The sequence below is a fragment of the Vigna unguiculata genome, chromosome 2 (genome assembly GCF_037176805.1).
Source record: "Vigna unguiculata cultivar grain cowpea cultivar isolate G323 ecotype 2 chromosome 2, ASM3717680v1, whole genome shotgun sequence".
Taxonomy (NCBI): domain Eukaryota; kingdom Viridiplantae; phylum Streptophyta; class Magnoliopsida; order Fabales; family Fabaceae; genus Vigna; species Vigna unguiculata.
Genome location: NC_140793.1, coordinates 17,317,527 through 17,338,277, shown reverse-complemented (window position 1 = coordinate 17,338,277; position 20,751 = coordinate 17,317,527).

Below are 20,751 nucleotides of genomic sequence, written 5' to 3'. Positions count from 1 at the left end.
GGAGTGGCTGATGATGTTGCAAATCTTGTGTTAAGAATACAAATTATGGTTCATATTGGGAAGCTCCACTTGGCGTTACAGATGTTGGTTCGTAACAAGATAGTTTTGCACGTGTAGTCTACGAGTGGTGGCTTGTAGAGGTGGAATCACGAGTGGTGGCTCGTGGCAATAAGTTTGTCTTAAGGTCATTATCAGAGCATGTAGAACATGGATGTACATAGTGGTGGTCATGATTTCTAGTATCTAGAGGATGGAGGTTCTCTAATGGGGGTGTGTTTACATTATGTTGTTTTATTATTTGTTTATTTTGTTAGCTCACCCTATCTGCTTGTGATTGGCGATGATCATGTAACTTGTTGCATGGGAGCATATGATATTTCAAGTGGAGCTAGTGATGCATACAGCCGGAGATGGGCTAGCATGGGAAACTCTTATAGACTATTTTTACTATCTTGTAAATAGTTATTTATAATCAGTTATTGGATTTTGTAAACGTTGAGTTGAACTTATAGTTTGAATTATGGCACGTTAATAAAGTTTTAACTTTCCCGCATTTTTGGGAAAGAGAAATATTAATTGATGAGTATTTATTCTTTATACTTTTATTTCCATTTAAATTAGTAATATCCAACCAAGATATTACAACTACCATTTACTAGGACAGAAATCGTTGATGATTGTAAACATCCCCTAATCCACTTTGAGCAAAATCCTAGTTTTTCCATTATATAGAAGAGGAATTTCCAATTCACTAAGTCATAAGCTTTCTCCAAATCGACCTTTACTATGATACATTTCTCTTGTTTCCTCCTTACTTCATCTGCAACTTCACTTGATACCATCACCCTATCTAGTAATCCTTCATTCTTTATAAAAGTTGATTGCTTAATGTCTATAACTTCATGTAATTTTTTTTTTCAGCCTCTTTGCAAGAATTTTAGAGTTAATTCTGTATACACTCCCTACCAACAAAATAGGCCTATATTCATCCAAACTTTGAGGATTATGGACCTTAGGTATAAGACTGATAAAATATGCATTAATACCTTTAGGCCAATTCCCACCACTGTGAAAACATGTTACTGCCCTCACTATGTCCTCCTTAATAGACCCCAAAACTACTTTATGAAATTAAAATTAAAGCTATATGGGTCTGGGATTTTACTACTATCATAAACCCATACAACTGTCTTAATTTCCTCTTTTGTGATTTTGTTGATCAACATATCATTATCCTCCCTGGCAATCATGGGGAACTCTATATTATCCATCCTGATGTTCTCATTTTTATGATCCATAAACTTGTTTTTTGAATTGACATATAATTTCCTTTTTAACCTTAATGGGATCCTCACACCATTCATTGTCAATATGCACTCCCTTGATCATATTCTTAATTCTCCTCCATTTGATTAACATATGGAAACATTTTGTATTCATGTCTCCTGCCTCTAACCATTTAGCTCTAGCCTTTTGTTTTTCTAAAGCTTCCTGTTTAAAATTTATCTATTTTAAATCAGCATAATGGGCTTCTCTCCTCCCTACCCACCTAGTCCAGGTCATTATCCTCGTCTCTTTTATCTAACTAACTTATGCTTAATATGATCTTGTCTTTGCTTCTATTTGTCTCCGAAAATCTCTTTATTCCATATTTTTAAGTTCATTTTTCAATTTCTCTTTTAATGTCCATATAGTGTTTTCATTCACCTTATAGCTTTCTCAACATGTTCTTGAATCCTATGTGTGTACTCTACAAATCTAAAATTATAAAAGGTTTTGGTCCCAACCGATGGTGTTATGCTTCATGGTCAGGGCACAATGATCAAAGACAAACATATCCAACACATAGAAGATGTTAATGAAGATTCAAGCTTAATTTATAACTTTTTTTTGTGTTTTTAGTTTGAGTCTTTCCCATGAGGTACTTATTGAAACTTTGAATACAACACATAACCTTTATAATTGAATTACAATGAATTAAACATTTTGTGAAAACTTTAAAACAGTAAAAAATGAAACTTGGCATTTTGATGGATTACACAATCAATTAAATTGTTCTTTAGAGGTTCTATGAACAATATAATTAATTACGAAGGGAAATAACCGATGGTGCTTTTCTCGTATGTTTTTATGTTATAATTGATTGGACTTTTTTAATAATTATTTTTATCAATTTTTATAATTAATGCAAAGCGTGTTTAATCAATTAAATGGTGTAATAATTAATTATTTAAAAGAGAAGCTGAAATATTTTGCAAAATTCTTTTCGAATAATCAATCATCAACGAATATAGTCATGTATATATGTCAATATATCTTTTCGAATTGCTTTTTTAAAACTCTATAAAAAGAGTAGAAATCTCAATAATTATAATAAATTTTGCAATCGACCAAAGATATTATTATTTTTGGTTGATTATAGTTGCACTGGACATTAAATTTCTAGGACTTTAAAATGGATATATAATTTTCTAGATTTGGACTTCTCTAATATTTTCTATGATTTTCAAAAGTAGAGGCAGATTTGTGAAAATTTGTAAAAGAGACACTGGAGATTAACTTCGGCTTGTTTTAGGTTAAATGTTGGTAATTTGGATTAAGGACTTGATTAAAGTCCAAGCCCACATTCTTTTCAAATTTGAAAGCCTATATAAGGCCTTTAATGTGCCTTATTTTAGTTTTTGCTTATTCATCTACTTTGTTGTGTTGTTCTTGAATAATGGAGAACTAATTCTCTTAAGATCATTTTACGGGATCAAGATCAAATAAAATAAATTGTGTTTTTCATCAATCATTTAAACTCCAAGTTTGTTTAGAAAAATATGATGTTTGATTTGTTTTTCTCTTAACTTTATGGTTGATCTGTTTTCATTTTTCAAATTTAATTTTCTGCACTTTAAATTTTAGAATATTAATTTTCTTCACTTTAATGCATTTGATTTATTGATTTCATTACTAATTTGCATTTTATGTTTTGAAAATCTAAATCCCCAAATTAATTTGAACTATAAAAATATTAAAGATTAAATACAACTAAGTATGTTTTATCTGAGAATCGACCTAGATTGTGTTTTTTATTAAAAAATTTAGAGAACCTTAGCGTATTTGTTTTTACCTATGTGGAAATCAATATGTTGGGTCCAATTTCTCTTTCTTTCCTTTTTTTTTTCAGAAGATTCTCAAGTCAAATTCCTATTATTTGATATAAGTTTCTATGTGTCGATTTGTGTGTGGCTTTAAACATATTATATTATATTTTATTATGATTATAATAATTAGATATTAAATGAATTGTGAAATTCTTAGTGTGTTAAATGAATTAGATAATAATAAATGAATATTTATAATAATAAGTGTAACATCCCTATTTTTAATAAACTATATTATTTATTTTAAATAAAAAATTTAGAAAATATTCTATTTTTATCAATGTTTTGTATGTAGTTTAAACAGTAAAAAATATATTTTATCATGTTTTTACTTATTAAGAATAACAACAAGAAAAAAAAACAAAACTAATAAAATATATATATATATATATATATATATATATATATATATATATATATTTTTTAAAAAAATATTAGGTAAAAATATATTAATTAAAATATTCTTAAATAGGTGTGTGTATTAAAAAAAAATCTTCAAAAGAGATAAGTAGATAAGGAGAGAAGATAAAAAAAAAGAAAAAATAAAAGAAGAAGAAGAAGATAAGATCATGAGAAAAGATAAGAAGGAAAAAAAAAAGAATCTAAAGAGATAAACATTATCTCTTAATTAATGAAAGCAAAGCAATGATGATTTTGGCACATGGAAATGCTTATATATATGTAGATGGAAGAAGAAGTTACGTGAAAGATAAACAAAGTGAGAAAAGAAAGGAGAAAGAGGGAGAAAGAAAAAAAAAGGAGAGAGAGAGAAAGAGAAAGAGAAAGAAGAGAGGAAAAAAAAAATAGGGAAAGAAAGTTTAGAGCAAAGATTCAAAGAGATCTAGTCTTTTACAAATATTATTAGTGTGCCCTTCAATCAATAAGGTAAGGGGGGAGTGAGGTTAAGCTTTTATATATTAATCTTGATAAGCTCATGTGTTTTATATTAATCTTTTATTTATTTTGACTCATATATTATTCTTTTTACTTTCATTTAACTTATTTTCATTTATTATCCTCTTATATTTATTTTATTTAATCTCCAATTATATACTGATCTGTTTATTTATTTATTATATTTAATCTCCAAATATGTATTGATCTTATTTATTTATTTTATTTTTTATTTATCTCCAGTTACGCACTGGTCCTATTTATTTATTTTATTTTATTTTTATCTCCAGTTACGCACTGGTCCTATTTATTTATTTTATTTTTTTATTTATCTCCAGTTACGCACTGGTCCTGTTTATTTATTTTATTTTATTTATCTCCAGTTACGCACTGGTCCTATTTATTTATTTTATTTTATTTTATTTATCTCCAGTTACGCACTGGTCCTGTTTATTTAGTTTATTTTATTTATCTCCAGCACTGGTCCTATTTATTTATTTTATTTAATTTAATTTATCTCCAGTTATGCACTAGTCCTGTTTATTTATTTTATTTAATCTCCAATTACGTACTGCTCCTGTTTAATTTATATTTTTGTTTATTTATAACGTTCTTATCCTTATCTAATTATTTATTTAAAGTTCTTGCTTTGATTCTTATTTTATCATTATTTTTACAATTAAAAATAAATAAATGTGAAGTGAAAGTATATATTATTTTATTTAGTGAGCTTGGATATAAGAAAATTGTATGTACATTTTATCGTTGTTTTATATTCTTTGTATAGTTTATACGATGACATGAATTGATAGTCATCACATTTAATGACCTTTGAAAATATCCAAGAGTATGTCGGTTAAGTAAGAGTTAAGTCTGGTTTCAATAAGTTGAAATTAAACCAGTGTCAAAGTGTTCGTATTTGGGAAGTCACAGTTTGGTACACTGCGGGATGAAAGGCAGGGACCATGGTGGGGTCTAAGGAAGTTTTACCAAGTAGGTGAATATCTGGATAGTTCAGAATAGCGCCCTGGACTAGGATATTCATAGGCCAAACTTGGGACTATCCGATACCTGCTCGGCATCGCCAAGGTTAGGTAGTGAGTATATATCTCTTTTGTGAGCCGATGAATGGCTAATATTCTCGAGAAAGAAATAATTATGATTGTACCAATGTTTTATGAGAAATACTCAACTACCTAATCACTTCCCAAAGTAACTTTTGATGTTCAGATTGGATCATCAAAAGTGAAATATGGATCCATATATCTGGTAAAACAAGATCAAGTTTTGTGGTTATAGGTCCAAATCTAGGCCCCCGGTGTTTGCATTGTTTGTTGAGTTTATTAAGATTGATATTTAAGGCTTATAAAGACCTCACTCCTTTCATATTTTTCTTTCATATGTACCCGTTGCATGAGCAGAAGAGGAACCTGCTCAATGACAGTTGTTCAGGATATTATTGGTGGATCTTCTGAAGATTGACTCATGGATAATTTTTATTAATATATTTAGGAGATATTAAAAATATAGATAATCTTTTATTCTGATGTAGAACTCTTAATATTTTACAAATACATATTTTTGTAACATTTCATGAACAATTATAGATATGTATACTATATATATGAATATGAAGTTATGTTATTATTAATGTTCTCTCAAGGATAATCTTATGGAAAAAAAATTAATTCCATATCTTTTTATCAAAAAAATAATTATTTAGTATAGTAGTCGGGGTGTCACATTGAGTGGTATCAGAGCAGTTCCTTCTGTCAAGACCTTGGGTATGGTGTCTTCCATGTTTGTAGTCTCTACTAGTAAGTAGAGGTGCAAGTTGTTTGCTCTTACATTTTTCTTGTAAAGGAGAAATGCAAGATAAGTAGACTAATAAAAGTAAGTAATAACAACAATTAATACTTGTAGTAAGGATAAGTTTTAACAATAGTTAAAAAAAAAATCTAAAGAAAACTAAGGAAATTGTTCATTCTTTCAGGAAAAGATGAATAACGGACCAAACATTACCAATGAGTTGTTGGAAAGAATGACAATTGTCCTGGAAAATATGAGCCAAAAACAAAATGTTGAACCCATGGAAAATCAAGGATTAGAAACCGTTCGCAGGAATAATCCACAAAAATTTAAAGGGGGATTTAATCCTGAAGGTGCTCAGTCATGGATAGCAGAAATTGAGAAAATTTTCATCGCAATGACGTGTGCAGATGCAAATAGAGTCACATTTGCTACATTTATGCTCGTTGAAGAAGCTGAAAACTGGTGGAGATTTACAAAACAACAATTGGAGGATGAAGGGAGACAAATTACTTGGGAAGTCTTTAAACAAAAGTTTCTAGAAAAATATTTTCCAGAGGATCTTCGAAGGAGGAAAGAAGTTGAATTCCTTAATCTTCGTCAAGGAATCATGTCTGTAGGAGAATATGCAGCAAAGTTTGACGAGTTGTCAAAGTTTTGTCCTTACTTTCATGATAGAGTTGATGAACGTTCCCGTTGTTCCAAGTTTGAAAGTGGACTAAGACCTGATATTAAACAAGCAGTTGGTTATTTAGAGATTTCTTCTTTTCCCACTCTTGTAAATCGTTGTAGGATTTATGAGGATGATACTAAGGCAAGACAAATTCAGTGGAGACAAGGAGGGCCTTTGAGGCACAAAAGAAATGATTTTAATAATAAGAAACCTTACCAACTTCCATCTCATGCTTCGTGGAATTCTTCAGGACAAAGACATTCCTCTGCTGCCAATAATTCAGGTATAACCAACCATATCAAATGTTTCCACTGTGGAGGACCTCATCTGTCAAGAAACTGCACCACAAGGACTATAACTTGCTTCAATTGTGGGAAGTTGGGTCATTATCGTAATGAATGCAAAGAATTAATTAAGGAGCAAGGAAGTAGGGGAAGCAACAACAAAGGAAATAATCAACTTGGAAGACCAAAGACAACCGGGACAGTCTTCACGATGAATGGTACTGAAGCTGTTCAATCTGAAGATCTAATCCAAGGTAAATGCATCATAAATGGTCACCTTGTTAATGTACTATATGATTCAGGTGCTACTCATTCTTTCATATCACATGAATGTGTCAAACATTTAAAGTTACCTATCTCTTTATTACCATATGATTTAACTGTGTCTACTCCTACCAATGTTCCAGTCACGACTTCACTTGCATGTACAAATTGCAATATTTCTATAGGGAATAGAAAATTTTCTGTAAATCTTATATGTCTACCCTTGTCTCATTTGGATATTGTTCTTGGAATGGACTGGTTATCTTCCAACCATGTTCTCCTAAACTGTCATGATAAGACTTTAATTTTTGAATCACACATAGATGAAGTTTTTGACTCAAAAGAATTAAAAGAGAGTACTACCAACCACAATGAAATCCCAAAAGGATCTCAAGTATACATGATCTTAACTTCTTTAAAAGTCAAGGAAATTCCAAACATTAATAAGTTTCCTGTTGTTTGTGAGTATCTTGATGTTTTCCCTGAGGATGTCCCTGGGTTACCTCCACAAAGAGAAATAGAATTCACTATAGACTTGGTACCAGGATCAAGACCTGTGTCTATAGCCCCTTATAGGATGTCACCTCTAGAGTTAGCAGAGTTGAAAAAACAAATAGAAGAATTGTTGGATAAACAATTCATCAGACCTAGTGTTTCTCCCTGGGGTGCACCAATATTGTTAGTCAAGAAAAAGGATGGCACGATGAGGTTGTGTGTGGATTATCGTCAGCTTAACAAAATCACCATTAAGAACAAATACCCCCTACCAAGGATTGATGATTTGATGGATCAATTGAGAAGAGCTGTGGTATATTCCAAAATTGACTTAAAATCTGGCTATCACCAGATTCGAGTCAAGGCGGAAGATATTCAAAAGACAGCATTTAGGACAAGATACGGTCATTATGAGTACTTAGTAATGCCTTTTGGTGTGACCAATGCTCCTGCCATTTTTATGGATTATATGAACCGTATTTTTCATGAATTTTTGGATAAATTTGTGGTTGTTTTCATTGACGACATTTTAATTTATTCCAAAAATCATGAAGAACATGAAAGACATTTGAGGATTGTGTTACAAATTCTAAAAGAAAGACAATTGTATGGAAAATGGTCAAAGTGTAAATTCTGGTTGAGAGAAGTTCAATTTTTGGGTCATGTGATATCACAAAATGGCATTGCAGTTGACCCCTCAAAGGTTCAAGCGGTATTGCTTTGGGAACAACCAAAGAATATCACAGAAATATGTAGTTTCTTAGGATTAGCAGGCTACTATAGAAAATTCATTCAAGGATTTTCTAAATTAGCATTGCCTTTGACTAAGTTAACACGTAAGGGACAACCTTTCGAATGGAATGAAGCATGTGAGTTTAGTTTTCAAGAGTTGAAGAAAAAATTAACATCTGCACCTGTTTTAATCCTTCCTGACCCTACAAAAAATTTTGAGGTATATTGTGATGCATGTGGACAAGGATTAGGATGTGTGTTGATGCAAGAAAGTAAAGTTGCAGCTTATGCTTCACGACAGCTCAAGCAACATGAGCTTAATTATCCTACACATGATTTAGAATTAGCTGCAGTGGTGTTTGCGTTGAAAATATGGGGACATTACTTGTATGGAGCAAGGTTTGAAGTTTTTAGTGACCATAAAAGTTTGAAGTACCTTTTTGATCAGAAAGAACTAAACATGAGACAACGTAGATGGATGGAATTTCTTAAGGATTACGACTTTGAGTTGCAATATCACCCTGGGAAAGCAAATGTTGTTGCAGATGCTTTGAGTCGAAAGTCTATACATGCATCCATGATGATGGTGAAAGAATTGGATTTGATAGAATCATTCAGAGACTTGAACTTAGCTGTAAAACTTAGACCCAATAGCATATGCTTAGGAATGTTAAAAATATCAAGTGAATTCTTAGAAGAAATAAAGAGAGCTCAAGAAAGAGATCAATTTTTGCAAGAAAAGTTGATAGCAAAAGTTGAAGGAAAAGAATTTGAATTCCACAAGGATTCAAATGGAATCATCAAGTTTAGAGATAGAATTTGCATACCTGCAAAAGAAGAGTTGAGAAAGCTGATAATGGAGGAAGCTCATAAGAGTAGCTTAAGTATTCATCCGGGTGCTACAAAGATGTATCAAGACTTGAAGAAAATGTTTTGGTGGTCTGGGATGAAGAAAGCAGTAGTGGAGTTTGTTGCACGTTGTCTAGTGTGTCAGAAAACAAAAGTTGAACATAGAAAGCCTTATGGGGAACTACAATCCTTAGATGTACCAGAATGGAAATGGGAAAGCATATCCATGGATTTTGTGACAGGTTTACCAAAGACTGTGTCAGGTCATGATGCAATTTGGGTCATTGTAGATAGATTAACAAAATCTGCCCACTTTCTACCTATTAACATTAGATTTTCCTTAGAAAAGTTAGCTCATTTGTACATAAAAGAAATTATCAAGCTGCATGGAGTACCTTCTAGTATAATTTCTGATAGAGACCCTCGTTTCACATCTAGATTTTGGGATAGCTTACAAAAAGCCTTGGGAACAAAAGTTAGGCTCAGTTCAGCTTATCACCCTCAAACTGATGGACAGTCGGAAAGGACTATCCAATCTTTAGAAGACTTGTTGAGAGCCTGTGTTTTAGAACAAACTGAAAGTTGGGAGAAATTTCTACCACTTATAGAGTTCACTTATAATAACAGTTTCCACTCAAGCATAGGAATGGCCCCATATGAGGCTTTATATGGGAGAAGATGTAGAACCCCGTTGTGTTGGTATGAGAATGGAAATTCCTTAGTTTTGGGTCCAGAGGTAATTCAACAAGCAACTGAGAAGATTAAAATGATCAGGGAAAAGATGAAAACTTCTCAAGATAGGCAGAAAAGTTACTATGACAAACGAAGAAAACCTCTTGAGTTTGAATAAGGAGATCATGTTTTCTTGAAAGTTACGCCTGTAACTGGGGTTGGTAGAGCTCTCAAATCTAGAAAACTTACACCCAAATTTATAGGTCCTTATCAAATTCTTAAAAGAATTGGTTTTGTCGCATACCAAGTTGCTTTACCTCCAAACATTTCAAAACTTCATAATGTTTTTCATGTGTCTCAACTTCGTAAATATATTCATGACCCTTTTCATGTGATAGAACCTGATATAGTACAAATACGAGAAAACCTTACTTATGATGTACTTCCTGTGAGGATTGGAGATCGAAGGATTAAACAACTTCGGGGAAAGGACATACCTTTGGTAAAGGTATTGTGGAATCAACAAGATGAAGGTGATGCAACTTGGGAATTAGAAAGCAATATGAGAGAGATGTATCCCCATCTTTTTATAACCACGTGAATTTCGAGGACGAAATTCCTAAAGGGAGGGGAGAAATGTAACATCCCTATTTTTAATAAACTATATTATTTATTTTAAATAAAACATTTAGAAAATATTCTATTTTTACCAATGTTTTGTATGTAGTTGTATGTAGTTTAAACAGTAAAAAATATATTTTATCATGTTTTTACTTATTGAGAATAACAACAAGAAAAAAAAACAAAACTAATAAAATATATATATATATATATATTTTAAAAAAATATTAGGATATATATATTTTAAAAAAATATTAGGCAAAAATATATTAATTAAAATATTCTTAAATAGGTGTGTGTATTAAAAAAAAATCTTCAAAAGAGATAAGTAGATAAGGAGAGAAGATAAAAAAAAAAGAAAAAAAAAAGAAGAAGAAGAAGATAAGATCATGAGAAAAGATAAGAAGGAAAAAAAAGAATCTAAAGAGATAAACATTATCTCTTAATTAATGAAAGCAAAGCAATGATGATTTTGGCACATGGAAATGCTTATATATATGTAGATGGAAGAAGAAGTTACGTGAAAGATAAACAAAGTGAGAAAGAAAGGAGAAAGAGGGAGAAAGAAAAAAAAAGGAGAGAGAGAGAGAAAGAGAAAGAGAAAGAAGAGAGGAAAAAAAAATAGGAAAAGAAAGTTTAGAGCAAAGATTCAAAGAGGTCTAGTCTTTTACAAATATTATTAGTGTGCCCTTCAATTAATAAGGTAAGGGGGGAGTGAGGTTAAGCTTTTATATATTAATCTTGATAAGCTCATGTGTTTTATATTAATCTTTTATTTATTTTGACTCATATATTATTCTTTTTACTTTCATTTAACTTATTTTCATTTATTATCCTCTTATATTTATTTTATTTAATCTCCAATTATATACTGATCTGTTTATTTATTTATTATATTTAATCTCCAAATATGTATTGATCTTATTTATTTATTTTATTTTTTATTTATCTCCAGTTACGCACTGGTCCTATTTATTTATTTTATTTTATTTTTATCTCCAGTTACGCACTGGTCCTATTTATTTATTTTATTTTTTTATTTATCTCCAGTTACGCACTGGTCCTATTTATTTATTTTATTTTATTTTATTTATCTCCAGTTACGCACTGGTCATGTTTCTTTAGTTTATTTTATTTATCTCCAGTTACGCACTAGTCCTATTTATTTATTTTATTTTATTTATCTCCAGTTACGCACTGGTTCTGTTTATTTATTTTATTTTATTTTATTTATCTCCAGTTACGCACTGGTCCTGTTTATTTAGTTTATTTTATTTATCTCCAGCACTGGTCCTATTTATTTATTTTATTTTATTTTATTTATCTCCAGTTATGCACTAGTCCTGTTTATTTATTTTATTTAATCTCCAATTACGTACTGCTCCTGTTTAATTTATATTTTTGTTTATTTATAACGTTCTTACCCTTATCTAATTATTTATTTAAAGTTCTTGCTTTGATTCTTATTTTATCATTATTTTTACAATTAAAAATAAATAAATGTGAAGTGAAAGTATATATTATTTTATTTAGTGAGCTTGGATATAAGAAAATTGTATGTACATTTTATCGTTGTTTTATATTCTTTGTATAGTTTATACGATGACATGAATTGATAGTCATCACATTTAATGACCTTTGAAAATATCCAAGAGTATGTCGGTTAAGTAAGAGTTAAGTCTGGTTTCAATAAGTTGAGATTAAACCAGTGTCAAAGTGTTCGTATTTGGGAAGTCACAGTTTGGTACACTGCGGGATGAAAGGCAGGGACCATGGTGGGGTCTAAGGAAGTTTTACCAAGTAGGTGAATATCTGGATAGTTCAGAATAGCGCCCTGGACTAGGATATTCATAGGCCAAACTTGGGACTATCCGATACCTGCTCGGCATCGCCAAGGTTAGGTAGTGAGTATATATCTCTTTTGTGAGCCGATGAATGGCTAATATTCTCGAGAAAGAAATAATTATGATTGTACCAATGTTTTATGAGAAATACTCAACTACCTAATCATTTCCCAAAGTAACTTTTGATGTTCAGATTGGATCATCAAAAGTGAAATATGGATCCATATGTCTGGTAAAACAAGATCAAGTTTTGTGGTTATAGGTCCAAATCTAGGCCCCCGGTGTTTGCATTGTTTGTTGAGTTTATTAAGATTGATATTTAAGGCTTATAAAGACCTCACTCCTTTCATATTTTTCTTTCATATGTACCCGTTGCATGAGCAGAAGAGGAACCTGCTCAATGACAGTTGTTCGGGATATTATTGGTGGATCTTCTGAAGATTGACTCATGGATAATTTTTATTAATATATTTAGGAGATATTAAAAATATAGATAATCTTTTATTCTGATGTAGAACTCTTAATATTTTACAAATACATATTTTTGTAACATTTCATGAACAATTATAGAGATGTATACTATATATATGAAGATGAAGTGATGTTATTATTAATGTTCTCTCAAGGATAATCTTATGGAAAAAAAAATTAATTCCATATCTTTTTATCAAAAAAATAATTATTTAGTATAGTAGTCGGGGTGTCACAATAAGTATCATACTTTATATTTAAATGAACTAGAATTATTTTATATTTTATTGTTTTGTCTATCTATCATTTTATAGTGTAAGGCCCATTAAAATTGTTTTATTCCTTTCTGCCCTAAATTAAAGGTTTGCCCCTTGTGAGTGGGCCTAAGGACTGACCCAAAGGATAAAACTCACCCTAAGTATGCCCTAACTCTCACTTTCTTCTCACTTTCAGAGAACCTTGAGTTGCAGTCGTCAACATCTCTGCTAGGGTTTGATCACTCACCACCGTCAAGTTCCGCCCAAGCTCCTTCTTGCTCAACGTAAGTATTCCTTCCTAGTTCATGTTGGTCCCCCTTTAATCATCTTTCGTTTTCCCAGTTAGGATTTCCTGTTAATCTCATCTATTGTTTCTGTTCCACTTTTATTTTAGCCCTGTAGTTCTTCCCTAGAGTTGTTGTGCTCGTGGTCGTGACGTCAAGGTCCTTGCTAACCCTTTTCCACGTACGGAAAGTTAGGGTTTTGTGAAATCGTTGGTGTCCATGATTGCTTATGTAATATTCGTGTGATTTGATGGTCTGTATACTGCTTTGAGTTTGTGAAATGTATTATTGCATTGTTTGCCTTGGTTTTTGGTCTGTTATGTGAGTGAACAGTGGGGGAGGACTGATAATCTCGCCCAAGCAAGCCTTTCTTGCCTAGGCGAGATGAGCAAAGGCTCGCCCAGGTCTTTTCGCGCGAGGGGTCGCTCAGGCGACAGCTCAGTTTGAGCAAGCGAGCGTCTCGCCCAAGCGAGGAGAGTTTCGCCTAAGCGAGAAAGCGCAGAGGCCACTGTTCCAAGATTTCGAACCCTCGCCTAGGCGAAGAGAGCTCTTCTGAGCAAGAGACTCTCTCGCTTGAGCGAGACTCCTCTGCCTGAGCGAGAGGCTGGGCGCGAATGAGTTCTAGTTTGGCATTCCTTTCCTGTTCTTGGATGTTTGGCATGTAATTGATTGGATCATTGTATGATGGCATGATGGGGATGAGTATACATGATTAGCGGAGGTTTACATGTGGTGAATTGTGAGTTTGGCATGATCTTTATATGAATTATACATGAGAGGTTGGATATATATGTGGTCACAAATTTGGCATGAGCAACGATGAACATTGATGGTTGGTAATACAGTGGCATGGTATTGTTATGGGAGGAGGCACTTTACTCATGGTTGGTAATAACGAGTTGGTACTGATTCAACATGTGATAAATGAGGGTTGGTTACGGATGTTGGTATGAAGTTCCTATGCATGATATATGTATCTATTACTTGGTTGTTTGTATATGTTTGGTAAGTGGTCAGTACGTAATCACTTGGAGTCTCTAGGTGAGACTTCATGGTCTTGCTTCAGTGGTCGGAACATAATTCCATGGCCCTTGTTAGTGGGTGTCCATGGTGGTGCCTCATCTATATAACTTGGTAAGGATTCAAGGTAAGGACTGCATCCTGACACTCTACGGAGTCAGTTAGTCTCACTTAGAGTGGACTGGCTCCTATGGTGAAAGTAGCAGGAGGCCTGAAACTCATTAAGGGCTAACCTTGTGTGTGGGGGAAATGATTCATTGTAACACTTATAACACATAACTCGGGGGTGAGCAGAGGTATCCACCACAAGTGCGAGCATCCGCAGAATTCGACCAGGTTATATGTATCTGGATGAGTCGAGTCGAGTCTTAGTGTATTGGTTTGAAAAGTCATAACATGCTTGTGTTTAAGACTCCAGGACTTCACTGCTATACTATTTGTGTGTGACGTTCTTTTAATTACGCTTATTAATTAAATGGAACGTTACATATAATATTAAATGAATACTTAGATATATATTATATTATGATTATAAACATATATGAAATAATAGTGATAAAATATTATTATTATTATTGGAAAACAAAAAGTTGGATAAACCGATACGTTGAAGGTCTTATCTCTTCCCTGTAGCAAATTAGAAAAGAAAATCTAGAGCAAATTAGCAAACTAGCAGAACTTAAAAATCAAATAGTCAAATTAGAATTTAACCACGAGTAATCATTATATTGTGCCCTATAAATTGTAGCTTGGGTGAGAGTGAAATGAAAGAAAGATAGACAGTGAAAAACAAGGGAAAGATTGAGTGCAATATAAAAAGAGACGACGAGATCAAAGAAAAATTGAGCTAAGGGGACATTTATTATTTTATCATTTTATTTTATTATTTATTATTTATATATAATTATTTTTATTTATTTATTTATATTAAGAAGGGTGTTCTTAATCTCATTCTAATTTTTATTTACTTTCTGTTACATACTAATCTCATTTATATAATTTATAGTTATCTTTAATTATTATTAGTCTCATTCATTTAATTTATATTTATCTTTAGTTGCATACTGATCTTACTTATTTAGTTATATTTACCTTTAGTTTTTTAGTTATATTTACATTTAGTTATGCACATGTTCTTTATTAATTATTTTTATTGTTTATTTTCAAATGTTTATTATTTTATTGGTTTGTGGCAATAATAAAGTTTAGGATAAAATAAATTTGATTATCATAGTTGGAGGTATAACATTAGGAATTTAAATGATTATGTTTTACTCAAGATAAGATGTTTTTGGTTTATTTTTGTTAGCCATAATAAAACTCATTTTCCGATTAATCACTACAAAATTAATTCAAATATTTATAAAGCAAATGAAAAATATAGTGAATCAAAGAATTTATTTATTTTTATCTTATTTCAATATATTGTGATTTTACATTATATTTGTCTCACTTCTCTGCTTTGTTGTTTGTATATGAAAAACAAAATTCAAAAACTCACTTTAATTAGATGGACATTCTAAACATGCCAAATTCATTCATTGCAGATATTATAGCCACTTTTCCAAGAAATTTTTGGCATACAAATGTTGTGAACAATTCAGTAACCTTCCAAGAAACAAGAAGTTTGATCCTTACTTTGGTTGTGACTGTGACTCTAGACAAACCTAGTCTATCTCTATTTTTTACATACCTCTAGTTACATACTAGTCTCATTTATTTAATTTATATTTATCTCCAGTTACGTAGTGGTCGCATTTATTTATTTAAGTTATATTTATCTCCATTTATGTATTGTTCCCATTTATTTACCTATATTTACCTCTAGTTATGCATTGATCTTGTTATTTATTTAATTAATTTTATTGTTTGTTTTTAAATATGTATTATTTTACTGGCTTATGGCAACAATAAAGTTTAGGATAAATATAGAGTGGATTATTGAATTTGGAGGTGTAACCTTAAGGATTTAAATGACCAAGTTTTACTCAAGATAAGAAGTTATTAAGTCATTTTTGTTGGCTATGATGAAACTCATTTATCCCAACTAACCACTACCAAATTAATTCATATCTTTATAAAGTAAGAAGAAAATTTTTATGGATTTCAAAGAATTTACTTTTGTTTTTATCTTATTTTAATATGTTGTGATTCTACATGATATTTGTCTCACTTCTTTGTGTTATTGTTTGTATATGAAAAAGAAAATTCAAAAATCTCACTTTAACTAGATGGACATTATGAACATGCCAAATCTTTTAGTGCAGATATTGTAACCATTTTTCTAAGAAATCTCTCGCAAACAAATGTGGTGAACAATTTGGTAACCTTCCAAGGAACAAGAAGTTTGGTTCTCACTTTTATCGTGACTATAGATATACCTGTCTTCATACAAGGACCTATAGTAATTACTTTCGTTAAGTCACTCATGGTTCATGTTAACCGCTTGATTAACTTTTCCTCCTCTACCGAATGAAGTCTAGTAATATATACCCGAGTAAGAAGGAAAAGTAAATAAATAATATTTCTTCTCCTCCTAGTACTAGAAAAACGTAGAATGTAAAATATATGATGTAAAATATAGGATGTGAAAAGTATTGTAAAATATATAAAGTTTTTGTAAATTATTTTGTGTAACAATTTAGTATATATATATATATATATATATATATATATATATATATATATATATATATATATATATATATATATATATATATATAAGATTATGATCTTAAGGATACATCTTATGTTTTATAAAAAAATTTGAGTACTATATACTAATAATGATTAAATTAATTATCTTAGACAAGGATAAATGATCCAAATCTTTAGGTTGGATTATGATCCATATTTTTTTGTCTAGAAGCCATGTTTAGGCTTTACATGTCTTGAATTCCTTGTTTTAGCCTTTCAATTTTGCTATTTTCTTTGTGTGGTGATTTGCGCATATAATTCAGTTTGTGGTGCAATAATTTTGCTTCTAAATGAACACTTTTTCTCTCTTGGAACCTTGGAAATGTACCTTCAAGTCTAGATAACCTTGGTTATCTTAATGTCCAATGAGAATTTTCCTTGTATTTGCTTAATTACCTGATCACCAATTCTTAATTCTCTTTTGCTTTATAGTGCTTTTAATTTTCTGTTTTGAGTTCACACTTGTTAATTAGTTTTTGACAAGTTCTTTAGAGTTAAGATTCCTTTGTGTTTGTTTCAACTTCTTACTCTATTATTTTTTTCATTTAAGTTTTCATTCTACTATTTTACTTCTTGTTTTTAAATTACAAACTATATGATGAAGCATTGGTAGTGCTCATTTCATTTTTGTGCCAAAAGTGTTATTGTAAAAAGTGTTAATAGAAAGAAAAAGAGCACAAAAAGAACAAAAGAAAAGTGCCAAAAATAATTACACAAAAAGAGTAAAAGAAAATGGCAAATTAGTGCACTAGAATCACTATTATCATTTGTCTTTTGAAATGTTTTGTGTGCCTTAACCTTGATGTTTTCAAATCTAGAAAATATTACACATGTACGTCTTGGCTTTGAGCTTGTTGAGTGTCTTAGTGCACCAAAAGTATCCGGCCTTGAAGAGATAAAAAGCAACTCTTGAATTCTAGATTGTTTTTGGTTTTTATAATCCATTCTAACACCTTTCTTTAGGTAAATCATTTTGTGTGCTTCTCTTATTTATTTACCTTATTTTTAGCTTCTCATTAATTTGTTATTCTTTATGTATGTTTCACTTATTCAATCCTTGAGTTTATCATTTCTTTAATTGAGTTTTTCTTGTTTTCTTCCTTGGTTTCTTTTGGTTTTGGTGTTACATTTTGGTGGAGGGCTTTCTTTGGAGGTGGACCAATTACTCACGGTAGCATCTTAGGAGGTGGAAGTCAAAGTGGAACTCCAAGCTATAAGTGAAATTCACAAAGGGAAAGCAAAACAAACACTTGAGTGAGCTAAAAGAAAAGGAGTGGAGTGAAACACTTGAAGATAACTTGATTTGCATTTCATTTGATTGTATTACTTTGAGTTGTATTTATTTATTTATTTGCTTTACTTGTGTAACTTGGACTAATTAAGTGTCTTGGGGGAGTCTTAGGTGTTCTCTCATCTCTTAATTACAACCATTTTCATATAGTACAAACGTTTGTAGATGGTGAGTGTGTCTTGCAACATTAAGCCTCACCATTAGGCCACTTAGTTTAGATTTCAATTCTTGTTATGCCTAATTTGTTTTAAGTAGCTAAGTGTGTGTCTTAATTCTATTTTACAAGTTTTGTACAAAGCTCTTTGACGTGGTTCTTCCTAGTAGCCACTTTGACGTTTCTATAGTCAATATAGACTTTTGATTTGTTGGAAACTCTTATAGGAACTAAGTCATTCTCCTAATTATGCATAATAGTAATCCCAAGCTTCTTAAGAACACTTGAACTAGTGAAACCCATTCACTAACTAAAATGGGATAGATGATCCCAGTTGCCAGTAGCTTGGTTAACTTCTTTTTTATGATGTCCAATATGGTAGGATCAAGCCTTCTTTATTGTTGTCTAATCACTTTAGACACATCCTCCAAAAGAATTTTGTGCATACATATAGCTAGACTAATTCTAAAAATTATAACTGAGGGATAGCCAATTGTTTTCTTATGCACCTTTCAAATATTCAGCAAATCCTTTCCTTGATTCTTAAGAAGGTTACTAAAAATGATGACTAGAAGCCATTTATCATTATCTAGGAAGGTATACTTCAAGCGGTCTAGCAAAGGCATAAGCTCAATTATTGTGGTTATGATGTAAATTGTAATGGACTAGCAAATAATATAAGTTCTATAAAATAGAAAGTTTAGGTTTGGTAGACAGTGATGTAAAGTTATATGGTATAGGTTTGTTAAACTTTATTGAAAGGTTAGACTTTAGTGGAATATTTGACTCTACTATAATATTAGACATTAATGGAATCTTAAGTACTAAAGGAAAGTTACACGACACAGGTTGGGCAGACATTGGTGAAAGGTTGGATGGAATTATAATGTTATCATAAAGTAGTGTTAAACCAGCATCAACACTTGTAATGAAAGATAAGACAGAAGATATAATAGTATTCATTTCTTCACAAATGGCACATTTGCCATCATCATATATGCAACATGTAAGTTCGTCATCCAAATTTGAAACTATAACAATTGAGAAAATTCATTATCTACATCTAAATCTACTCTTACATACTTTTGTACACACAACATAAAGGATGAAATGGTCCTTGACTAGATATTTCATGACTTCAAAAACATTGAAATGAATTGTTTCATTCTAAATTCTATATACAATGTGTCTGTATGAATATGAATCTTCACCCTTGCAATCATCAAGAATGGTCTATCTAGAATTAGCGTAGACCTACACATCGAATTTTAATCTTGCATATCAATAATGTAGAAATCAACTAGAAAAATAATTTGTTTGAGTTTTACCGACACATACTTGATCACTCTTAAAGATTGAATTGTGCTTATGTTTTTCAATTGAATGAGTACATTGGTTGGCTTCAAATATGCCAAGTGTATATAATTTTGTAAACAATTGATGGCATCATATTAATGGAGTTCAACAATACATCAGCAATTGTCAATTCTTCAATTGTGTAAGGTATGGAGAAAATGCCTCAATCATCACATTTTTGGGATAGGTAAGGAGAAAATGCCTAGACCATAGAATATTTCTTTATTCTCTTTGAATATTCTACAATCCAAGCATCACCCAAAAATAATGTGAGACAAAATTTATAAGTTAGAAAAGTCATAGAGTTATTAACCACCATATGTCATTTTCCTGAGAGTAAAAATAGTTATAATTACTTCACATGACTTTCAACTAATTCATGCACCAAATGTGTTACTTGGAGATGTAATGGTGAGTTTTTTCTTTATCTATAGAGTTGTCATGTGTCTTTCTCTAATTTTAAATAATCACTCATGTGAGAATTAATTAGAAGTCAAATAAATGTTAAACATATAATTAGTTTAGTTAACTTCTTACATTTGTGTTTTCTAAGTTTTTCAAACACTTGAGAAGTCCATTTTCTTCTTTAAAATTGTGACACTCTCCTTAAAAAAAAAAAGTCAACCCCTTTTGGAAATTCACTTTTGATTCAAATGGCAAATTTTTAAGCACAATTCATTTAAGATTAATTACAAAGGTGATGTGTTTTATCTATTTATAAATTACAATCCATTTTTAACTTTCTTTTGCAAAATATTCTTGTTTTCCATATATTTTTCTTAGATTTTTGGTGGGTAGGAGTTTGAGTCATTGTTGGACACACTTCCCCAAGCTTCATCTTTTTCAACACTTATATTGAGTTGATTAAGATTCTCTCGACCTTCTAAAATTCACATCACAAGTCATTATGTAAAACCCCATACAAAATAGAGTTA